We start from the raw sequence: 12,228 nt of genomic DNA on the forward strand, positions 1-12,228 counted from the left end.
TCATGTCCTGTCTGGCTTCTATCTTTTTCTCATTTTAATGCATAAAATACAGCCTCGCCTTTGGTGCTTGTGATTTTGCTTTGTTTGACATAATCTGGCCCAGACATCCTAGTTCTTTCCCTGTGGTTGATCATTTCCAGACCGATTCTGAAAAGGCCAAGCTCTCCTGTTCTGTCACCTTGCCGTTACGGAGGAATCAAACCCCGTGCAAGGGACCTGCAGAGGCAGACAGGCCAGGACGCCCAACACACGTCTCTCCAGGCTTCTTGGCAGGGATAGCCTTTGTTTTCCGTTGAAATAGTCATTAGCCTGTTGGCTGCTCTGACTTTGTACTGTTTGGAGGAACCAGCAGGACACATGAGTGAAGCCTGGGACTACAGCGGTCCCCTTTCTGGAGCCAGACCGGGCTGGCTGGCCTTGGCCTTGGCCAGCACTGGCCAGCACTGCTTGCAGCCAGGCCAGGCTCAGAGGGGGCCCAGAGGCCTCTGGTCCCCAGGTCATCACCTCATCAGCTCCCTGGGGTCTCAAACAAACACTGCCTTCCCAGCCAAGGAAATAATGCGTTCCTTGTGATGCAAAGCCCCCTGGGGGGCTCGCGAGGAGCTTCCTGGCCCCACTTTGAGCGCAGCTGTCAGAGGTTCCTCGGCAAAGCAGCTGGACGGTGGGCCCAGCTGGGCTCAGGTGGGCAAACAGTAGTTCAGAAGGGAGAGCCGGTGTGGGGGGGCGGGTGCTGGATGTGTATTCCCACCCCCCTCCCAGGGAGGTGCAGGCTCCCTGTGGCTTAGCGATGTAGATTTCTCCTCCATTTTCCGGTGTCAAAGCTAGAAACCTGGTTGAAGGCTTCTCAGGGCCTCACACCTGGGACCACTCCTTCCAGAAGGAGGGATTGCACTGACGTTTCAGGGATGCTGGTTGAATCCTGGCTCTGAGTCTTTTCAAGGAAAGCATCTTTTGTGGGGAGGGGTCTGGGGCTTTTGCACCCACATCTCTCCCAGGGACCGCTCCCCCTGACATTCAAGGGCACCTATGATTTTCTTAGTGACCAATGCCTGCTTAAAGATTTCGTTCTCTGTCCCTCCTCCCCTTCACTACAGACACTTGTTACAAACAAAACAAAACCTCTTGGGGACTTCCCTGGTGGTCCAGTTAAATACTGGAATCCACCTTTCAGTGCAGAGGATGTGGGTTCCAGCCCTGGATGGGGAACTCAGATCCCACATGCCTAGGGGCAACTAAGCCCATGGCCCACAATGAAGACCCAATGCAGCCAAAAAAAAAAAAAACACAACAGTAAACCTCTTGAACATCATACCACTATGATTGGCAAGATCCTGATCCCTATTTTCTGAGAGCAACAGGTTCACCCAAACATCACTGCTTCAGTCTGGCCCCACACAAGGTCCCTCCCTTCTCCTTGAGAGCGGGACCAGGCCCGGCATGCCTGCTGGCCCTGATGTCCAGCTGGACGCTGGACACAGTGCACTTTTAAAAAAAATATTTTATTTATTTATTTATATTAATTGGAGGATGATTACAATATTGTGATGGTTTTTGCCATACATCAGTATGAATCGGCCATTGGTATACATGTGTTCCGTCCATCTTCAACTTCCCTCCTACCTCCCTCCCGACCTATCCCTCCAGGTTGTCACAGAGCATAGATTTGAATTCTACCCCTTACACAAGGTTTTAAGACTCCCACCTGCATCTTCCTTGTTGACACTGATGCCCCCGACTCCTGATTTCTGCTCCCAAAGAGCCGCATCTGAGGCATTCTTCAAAGCCCTATTTGTCTTACAGACTTGTGTAATAACTGGAGCCTCTGATTTTTTTCTTTTCATCTTCCTACACCTTTCCACTGTTTATCATGTTCCATAAATTAGCATCTGAACATCTGTTTTATTTCTCAATCTTTTGTACCAAACAAGTTTGCAGTCTTGTATCCTAGTGCTGAGCATTGCTGCTGCTAAGTCACTTCAGTCGTGTCCGACTGTGCGACTCCATAGACGGCAGCCCACCAGGCTCCCCCGTCCCTGGGATTCTCCAGGCAAGAACACTGGAGTGGGTTGCCATTTCCTTCTCCAATGAATGAAAGTGAAAAGTGAAAGTGAAGTTGCTCAGTCGTGTCTGACTCTTCGTGACCCCATGGACTGCAGCCCACCAGGTTCCTCCGCCCATGGGATTTTCCAGGCAAGAGTACTGGAATGGGGTGCCATTGCTGAGCATTAGAAAAATGTATAAACATGCACGTGTGTAAGGCACAGCACAACACACAAGCAACTAGAAGCTGGATTGTTCACCATATGGTAAGTCTATTCAATTTGTAAATGAGCTCCCAGTGGGGAGAAATCATGGTTTTTCTCTTGTGACCATTATCTCTTAATATCATTTCAAAAATGTATACATTATAAACTAATAGTTTTTAAATTGAAGTATAGTTGTTTAACAGTATTGTATTAATTTCAGTTATACAGCAAAGTGATTTGGCTATGTATGTATATAGATAGATAGATATGTATTTCTACTTATTTATTCAGATTATTTTCCATTATAGTTTATTATAAGATACTGAATTTAGTTCCTTGTGTTATCCTAGTTTATGTGTAGTAGTTTGCATCTATTGATCCCATACTTCTAATTTATCCCCCTTCCCTCTCCCTCTGGTAACCATAAGTTTGCTTTTTTATGTCAATGAGGCTGTTTCTTTTTTGTTTATAGCTTCATTTGTATTACTTCTTTAGGCTCCACATATAAGTGACATATAATATTTGTTCTTCTCTATCTGATTGCTGGGAGAAATATCAACCACCTCAGATATGCAGATGATATCACTCTAAAGGCAGAAAGCAAAGAGGAACTAAAGAGCCTCTTGATGAAGGTGAAAGAGAATGCAAGAGCTGGCTTAAAACTCAGCATTCAAAAAATGAAGATCATGGCATCTGGTCTTGTCACTTCATGGCAAATAGATGGGGAAACAATGGAAATAGTGGCAGATTTTGTTTTCTTTGGGCTCCCAAATCACTGAGGACAGTGACTGCAGCCATGAAATTCAAAGATGCTTGCTCCTTGGGAGAAAAGGTCTGTCAAAGCTAGACAGTGTATTAAAAAGCAGAGCTGTGCAGCTGCACCCTGAATCTGGCAGGAAAGGGTGTGGGGTAGTCCTCCTGCCCCAGTGGACCCAAGAGGCAGAAGGGGCAATAAGGAGCCGCTTGGCGTCTCCCCCCATCCAGCCGGGGTGACCCTTGCACGGGGCAGGCAGAAACTGAAGCCAGAGAATCTCTCATTGGACACCCAGGAAGTTCAGAAGGCAGGGCAGACAGGGGGCTGAGTGACACCAGCATGTCATGGGGAAGGAGGCCAGACACCAGCCCCTCTCTCAACCCCTCATCTCCCAGAGCACAGTTGCCCCCTGTGAGTCCTGCTCCCCACCCACTGTTGACAAGAGTTTGAAAAATTCTTCTCTTTGAGACGAGTTCTCCCATCTTGCTGGGGTGGGGTTCACCAGGGAAAAATCAGGGTCATTGTTTAAAAAGTACCAACTCATAGTGCTTTCCTGCCTCTGTACTCTGACCATCAGGGTATCCCATCCTGCCAATGATTCACTGAGTACTGCTAAAAGGATTCCTGAACCATAACCATAGTCCTAACACCACAATACCATATGTAAAAATAATCAACAGTAAGTGTTCAATATCATTAAATATGCAATTAGTGTTCAAATTTCCAATTGCCTCAAAAATGTTACTGTTTTGTGGTTTCTTTGAATTAGGGATCAAATCATTTCTATATGTGGCCATGGGTTAATAGATTTTCAAACTCTCCTTTAATCTATAGGGCCCCTCTCTCTCTCCTCCCCCAACCCCTTTTGCAATGCTTGTACATGTGGTCTTTCCTGCAGGAAGGCAACCTTCATAAACTCTTGTGCAGGGGACATACACGCTCATACCTTCTGCCCCAAGTTCAGTCCGTGCCTTTTAGGGCACTTTCCCTTGGAAGGTGACTTAGAGGAGGGAAAATCCCACCCAATAAAGTCCCAAGAGCTTGCCCACCCCCATGGTGATTAAACCAGCAGGACAGAGTGGATGAGGCCTGGTGCCTGGATATAAGAAGGCGACCATATTCTCGGAGGTGGTCATGCCCAGAGGCTGTGGGCCAGGATGCGTCTTAGAGAACAAGTTTGCATTTTATTTGCTTATTTTTGACAATGTTACATGAGAAGTGAAAAGACAAAACAAAATCAAGGAATATCATTATACACCTTAAGTAATGAAAGCTTCTCTCCTTGCTGACTCTGCGGTCGGCACCTCCCCCACCCCCGTTGTCTATTTGTGAATCGTGGGTAAGAATTCATTAGGAAGCCTGGACGTGCTGCTTGGTGAGTGCTCGGTGACTGCTTGGTCAGCCTTTCCTGAAGGATTTTACGCCAGGTTTAAGCCAAGATGAAATAAGTGCCAGGCCAGGGACTTCGATAAGCCCTTGAAATTAGTGATCTTCTTACAGATTTGGGCACAGGATGAATCTGGGCTTCCCTGGTGGCTCAGACGGTAAAGAATCTGCCTGCAATGCAGGAGACCTGAGCTCCATCCCTAGGTTCAATCCCTGGAAGGGGAAGATCCCCTGGAGGAGGACATGGCAATCCACTCCAGTATTCTTGCCTAGAGAATCCCATGGACAGAGGAGGCTGGTGGGCTACAGTCCATGGGGTCCCAAACAGTCAGACTCGACTGAACAACTAAGCACCTACGCAAAGGATAAATCCACCGAAAGGCAGGAACCTCCTGGGTACAGGAGGGTGAAGATTTAGGGCAAATAATACAATCAACCACAGTGGTGAGCTGTTGACAGCAGCAAGAAAAGCATAGGATTGGAGATGGGGACAAATGCTTTTAAACACATATCAGCCCCTGGAATTACTGCATTATGAATGTTATTTAATCCTCCCTGCTGTCCTACATTACAGGAGAGGAATTCCTGTTTCCTGGTTCTGTAGTGCAGAAATGGGATGCCTCATGCTTCCTGAAAAGTCACAGTCATTAAATGACAGAGTCTGGATCTGAGCCCAAGATTTGGAACCTGGGTTTGATTCCAAAGGCCAATCTATGTCAATATCATACCTCTCCTTCAAAAACCTCTTGGCTATATTGACTCTTCCACAAGCCACTTCTTCATCCAGCCTCAATCATAACATGTCTGAACTCTAGATGCAGTGGCATCAGGCACAGAGACTTCATTCCAAATTGTGCTGTGTTCTACTACTTTTGATGGAGCTCAGTGTAACAGAATTTCACAGCAGGCAAATTGGGAATAAACTAACTACACAAATGCGGTACTGAAGGTCCGAGAGGATTCGATTGTTTTTCACATCTGGTGTTATTTGTCAGATGAAGTCCTTCTCGGGAGGTTAGAACGTGTCAACTCTTTTCATTGTCCCAGCGTTGAAGGTAAGAACATGGAATTGCCACGCAGGAAAGTGCTTTTCCAAGGTCACTGAGTTTCTGACTAGAAGCACCATAACAGAACTGACTATCAGCAGAGGGTGGCTCTCCTGGACTCCTGCCCGCTGGAATGCAAAATACTTGCTCACAAGCACGAGTATTTCTGCCTTTTGTTTAAATGAGGTCTAACTCTTGAGGGATAACTAGCACAGCCAAAGTGTACCGGGCCCACCTGGTGATCCCGGACATTTTATCTGGACAAGTTGCATACTTCTTGAACTTATGCTCTTGAGAAATTCTTTGAGAAATGTCAAGGTGGCTGGAGCCAGAGCAAACAAGGATGACATTCTTTTCGTTCTTTTCCTGGGAGGTCATTTTCTCTTTACCATCCAGCTCTGTGTGCCACCATCTTCCATAACAGACCATCAGGCTGCTCAGAGGTCTGCCCTTGAGGGAAACAGGGAAGTTGGTGAGGTTTTTAAATCACTTTACCCCAGAATCCCCTTCACTTTTTCTCACTGTGGCTCCAGCTGATAGGAACCCTTAAAGCTGGAAAGTGAGACAAGCACTCCGGCAACTTATGGGCTACACCTTCTAACTTGTTAAGAACGTGGATTACAAATGATGACATCATCCATTGGCCAGTGGGGAAGGGGTCACAGCGTGGGGTCATCTGGCTCAGTTTTGTCTCTCTCTACTCCTCATGTATTGCCAGATTTGCAGTTTGTTTGCTAGATAAGAAGTCACTTGAGGGAGGGTTTCAATTTGGAGTCAGGTTTGGGCAAAATTTTTCCAGTAAGAGTGGCTATGTGTCACATGGATAATGCTGATGACCTGAAATGTTTTGTATTGAGCTGAATCCTATATGTTTGCCACTATTTGACTGCTTTTGGTCTACAGAAACAATTATTCCACGTGGTTTAAATTTAAAAGTTATTGGCTTTCATGATCCAAAGAAGAAAAAAAAAAAAAAAACTTAAGAGCTGTAATCATCGGTGACTTCTGATAAAATATGCCATTGGGAACAGTCCCTAAATCCGACTTCTCTATGGAATGCTATTTTCTTCTCACACGGTAAAATTACAACCAAATCAGAGCTGTTCCTTCAGAAAACTACTTGCTCTCTAAATGTTATAAAATCACATTTAAGAAAGAAAGTGACATGAGAGAAGGCTGAGAGAAAATCGGAATGTGAATGTGTCATTGTTTGTCCAACTCTGAACACAAAGTAAAATTTTAGAACTGGCAACATCGTATCTTAGGAAAAAGGATTATTGCAGCATAGAAGAGTTACCTTCCCAAGAATATATCCCACAAACTGAAGTTTGTGGTGTGTCTCTGGGGTCTTCAAATCCAAATGAGAATTTAAGAAATCTCCATCTCTGTTTGACTGGTAACCTGGAGGACACTGTCGCTGATGCTCCATGACTGCTAAACCTGGCTGTCGTTCACGTCTCTGTCCCTAAGTGTGGCCAGGAGCCAGGCCGTGTGGACAACAGTTTACACTGAGTCACTGAGAGAGAGAAATGGCGAGCTCTCCAGTCACACCCCACCAATCCCTAAAGAGCTGCTAACAGCAGACACATATTCTTTTTTGAACCAGGAGCTTTCTCAGGCTATGACTTCGCCTGTGTCCGTCTGCAGCAGCTCCTGAGTGATAGGTAACATGCAGAATATGAAGGAAAACTTTGGCATTATGTGGTATTTTTTTGTTTTAGAGTCCTGTATCCTCTGGTTGGCTAATAAAATGTTTGGATTAAAGTAATAGTTTAATGAGTTCATTACTAAAGGAAAAAATACATTTTTAGTTTAACTGAATACTAATTTTTAAAATAGAGTAATTTAAAAAAAATCTAAACAAAACGTTAAAAATAATAATGACACTGTCACAAAAGCCAGTCCATCATTTCTAACAGCAAATGAGACAGGAAGGCAAGCAAGTACATCTTTCTACTACTAAATTCAACATGGACAATTTGGGTTCGCCGAAAATACTGTCTATCAAGGTACATTCATGTTGATCATCTGACTTTCTTGGCTTTAAGTCTTGTTTATAACAGATGCATACATTTGGCTCTCGTCTGTTGTTCAGAAGCTAGGCTTCATGTTTTATTTCTGTACAAGTGTATGTGATATAACCATAGTTGCATGACACTTTTTCTTTCCGGAGGGTGGCTGCTTTTCTCAGGCCTGGGGAGCACTGTTGTAGAGTGACTACCCAGAGCTCACACGGTTCCCCACTGCCGAGTCCCCACATTGAGGCAGTGCTGGGTCAGGGACAATCAGAATGACGTGTCCCAGGAGAGGACAGGGCGGGGTCCCTCCCCAGCAGAATGGACACGGGGAGGCCCCCACGGGGCAGAGCCAGCCGACCTCCTGGTCTCAAGGTCAAGTGGGTTGCACAGGTGCACCAGCCACCCAGCAGCCCTGCCCACACTTGGGTTCCGGGGATGGAAGAAGCATGTTTCTGGGTTTCCAGCACCTGGAGCTTGGCAGAGATGCATTGTCCCCTGGATGGGACACCTGCCATCTGTCTGGGATGGACCCGAAGGACAGAGGCCAGCAATGTTTGGCATGCCTCTGTCCTCATTTCCCCAAGGGCCCCTTGTCCGCAGCCCCGTCCTGGCTTTCTCCACTTAGAAATCCCTTGCTAGGAAACCCAGCGCTCTTTGTATGTGGCCGTGTGGGGAGTCCACATTTAGATGCAGACAGGACTGGGGGTGCAGCCTTTGTTCAGGGAAATACAGATGGAGATTTTTATGGTGGGTCAGACCGAAACCTCAGGTACAGGTTCTGGTGAGAGGTAGGCATTAGATCAGGGTGGCAACCGGCGCCCAAGGGCCCAGTCCAGCTCACCACTGCTCGCACAAGAGTTTCACTGGTGCCCAGCCACGTCCGCTTGTCTTCACTTGATCAGCAGCTACTTTGTGCTGCCGTGACCGAGGTGAGGAGTTGTGACAGAGACCGACGGGCTGGGAAGCCTCAGCCACTTACTCTCTGGTCCTCTCCAGAGAAGGTTCATGGCCCTTGCATTACAGGAAGGAAAGGAAAACAGCCCCTTTCCAGGAGACCCTGGGAGCACCACCATCAGCAGCCCCCCTGGTTCCACACCTGCTCTTCGCTCCCCACCCCCGGCCCTGGTGCCTGTGAGCAGTCAAAGAGCTGTGCGCTCTCCTTGCTAAAACACCCCAGCCTCCATGAGCCAAGCAGCCGTCCTTTTGCAGGAGTGAGAGATGCCGAGAGACCCCTTTTCCATGCGGTTATGTGGGGGCCAGCTCTGCGGGCTGCGGCCTGAATGCCTCCCACCTGGTTATTGGCGAGGGAACCTGGCTATTGGTCGCTCCCTGGCCTCTGCGTCCTGCTGTCCCATGCAGGTGGAGCATAAGAGAAATGCAGCTCTCGGGGCTTTAATGAAGATGAAAATGAGGGGGAAAGCGCTGAGGACCCAGCCTGGCACCCGCTAATCGACCTGCAAATCTCTGAGTCGGAGGGGACTTGGGAGGGTCTGCTACCCATCCCAGGAGGAGGGTTGCCCTCCCGACATCACACCCTCTGTGTCAGAGCAAAGTTCGGGTCTCGGATCCGCTGCTGTTTTTTGTGTTTGCTGTACACTGGGCTTTGGGTTCAGGCTCTACACTCAGGGCTCACAGGTGCCCTGTGACAGCAGAACCTTGCTCATCCCATTTTGCAGATGAGGAAACAGAGGTGAGGCGGCCTCAGGTTCTGGAGGTCAGGGTGACTCTCCCATCCACACCCTCCCCTGGGCCCCACTCCTGGGTCACAGGGGAGGGTGGAGTAATTTGGGGTCCCCGGTAGAGGAAATCTGGGGGAAGGGGTGGTGTGAACACTGCCTTCAGCCTCACTGGAATGCTGGAAAGGGCTTTCCTGGTGGGCCCTGGCCTTCTGGGTCCAGCATCACGAGGGGTCCATCTAGTGGTCAAAGAGGGGAATCCCAACCATTAAGTAGGGAGAGCCACTGAACCAGAGCCTTCTGGTTCGCACAGCTCCACTTGGTCTCGCTGACCCCCATCCCAACGCATCAAGGGACCGGCACGTTGGTTAGATGCTGGCCTGAGGTTTCCTTGAAGTGGACATGGCCACGAATGTTCTATGGAAGGGAGACATTTGCAGCAGCCAACTCTCCCTCCTGGGACAGTCTCTTTCCCCTGCTGCAGAGCCCCTGCACCTCAGCTTGGCCAGAGGCAACCCCAAGGGGACATTGGAGCACGTCGAGGGAGGTCTCTGGCTGTCACAATTAGGAGGTGCTGCTGCCATCCAGTAGGAGAGGCCAAGGATGCAGCTAACACCTTACAGGGCACAGGATGGCCCCAGGACAAAGAACATCCCACATCACATGCCGGTACGGTTGCCCTCTACTGAACAAGAAGACTGACCATGCCCTCCTTCTAATGGGACAGCTTGTGGCAGAAGGGAGGATGGATGGAGGCTCAGATCCTCTGCACGTGCTGTTTCTCCCACCTGGACCACTCGGGTCAGGTGAGCCTTGGACTTCTCTCTTCCCAGGACGGGGAAGCAAGGGTATCGGTCCCTCATGGGTGGGGGGCTGTCCCCCCTCTGCCTGGTGCACTGACAGGGAGCGACAGATGTGGACATGGCCTCAACTTGTCCTCACGTGTCCGCAAGACGAAGGTCATCCAAGCTGTGTTCTGTCTTCCTGGGTCCTTGGACACTGGTGGCTCACTTCTCTTGACCGAAGCTCCAAAGACCAGAACGAGTGACTGGCTCAGCCTGGCCTGGAGGATTTAGAAGCTGCGACCAGACCATGGAGACAATTCCAGCTCCTCATTCTCTGAGCCACGTGGTCAGGGCTATGGAAATCTGGAGGTTCTACAGCTGACCACCATGAGAATTGTTATATCACTTCCCCAGCTACACTGGGCTCAGTTTGCTTAGTAAGGAAAGCAATATTTTTGTTGAATTTCACATTTTCTACCAAGTAATGAATTAACCTTTTTGAAATCACAAAGGGGATCACAGTAGGAAAATGAAGCCATAGCCTGTCCGAGAGATAGAGAGAGATGCCTGGATCACAGACCGGAAAACAGAATATAAAAACATGCAGTACTGACTGATTTCACATTCGAGGCGATGACTAGTTAGCAATGGGACGCACCAGCCTGCCATCTCACTGCGGGCAGATTCTGTCATCCTGAAGTTAGCTCTGGCTTAATGAACTGGATTCTAGAAGACCTAGGCTTACCCTTACCCGGTTGCCATCAGGACTTCTTCCAGTTTTCAGCCACAGGGGCTAACTGTGAACACTATGCACTCTTGCACTATGCATGAGTGGCAGGGAAACTGTGGAAGGGCTCACAGTTCCCCACCTTCAGGATGCAAGACATTTCTGATTAATCAGGCAGACAGGTGAAGGAGAGGGCAGGCTGGCTGGGGGTGCAGAAACTGATGCTGATTTCAGATGCGAGGACTAATGTCCTCAACATCATTTGCTCAGATTTTTTTTCTCGTTTTTGAGAAAAGTCAGCAATCTAAAAAGCACTTATTAAGCACCCAATGTAGCTGAGTTACCAGGAAGCACTTATTAAGCACCAGGGTGGTTGAGTGTACTGAATGGAGCAGGAATGACATGGATCCAGGGTGAATGCTATCCTTCCCCACTCACCTTCCTTGTCCTGAAGGGAGATCCGACTAGTGGAAGGCACTGGCAGAAGAGCAGCTTGGGAGGGAGGAGAGGGACCCAGGCATCTCCAGCTGGGCCGTCTCCTGCAAGACTGAGGTTCCTGCCAGAGGTGGTCCTCCCTGAGCTCCTTGATGTGCTTGACTCGGGGACTCTTATAAGCCTGAGCCCCCTGACCCTCCAGTGATAGGGGACTGGGTGAGGGGGGTCAGCTTCCTGGCATTGCTAACATCTGAGTTCATCACTGTTTCTTGGTTGGGCTCTCAGCTCCCCATCCCTGTATAACAAATCTCCCCTGTTAACCCCCTGTTAACTTCTGTATGCTGTAAGCGCCCAGCATGTCTTCTGCTTTGGGGGGCTCCTGCCTACTCTAACCAAATGCATTTCACATCCCTTCTGCTTCCTCTCTCAGGGCTTCAGACTCCCCAGCATCCTTTTTGTTCCTAGATGCCTGCTTCTTTCTCACCCCAGGGCCTTTGCACCTGCCTTCCCCCTGCAACATATGCTCTGGCCCCACTTCTCCTGCTGGCTGACACCACATCCCCTTAAATTGCAGCTGAGATGTTATCTTGGCAGAGACCTTGGCCAACTACCTTTCTAAAGCAGCTCCCATCACAACAAACACAACTTTCTCTCTCACTATTTATTTCTTTCAAATTGTATGTCATGATCCGTGGTGATTTTATGTGTCTGAATAGTTACTTATTAATAATTATTTATCAGCCACCATCTCTACTGGAGTCTAAGCTCTGTGCTCCCAACTGAAGCCCTGTGCCTGGAAAATGGAATAAAGATGGTCAATCAATGAATGAATGAGTGTTTTAAAAACTTTGAACCCATGACAATGTCAAAATGAAAGAAGTTTCAAATTTGGTGCATTTCTATACTGCTTTTGGAGATAAGTCTGGGGAAGGGGACGCAGGTGTTAAGAGTCTGTGAATTCTTCTGTGGGGCATGGAAATTGTCCTTGCTGGCATTTTTCCTCCTGAACTGGGTCAGGCCTGTGTTTAGACTGGGGTTGGGTTGGGGAGGTGGTGTCTCCCTGCCCTTTAGCACATGGTGTGCTCTAGACCAGGGTCATTGTCTGGAGCCCTCCTCCTGATGCTTCACGGGTTAGGAGCAGCTCAATGCAAACCA

This window comes from Bison bison, unplaced genomic scaffold (genome assembly GCF_000754665.1).
Source record: "Bison bison bison isolate TAMUID 2011002044 unplaced genomic scaffold, Bison_UMD1.0 scf7180017864063, whole genome shotgun sequence".
Taxonomy (NCBI): domain Eukaryota; kingdom Metazoa; phylum Chordata; class Mammalia; order Artiodactyla; family Bovidae; genus Bison; species Bison bison.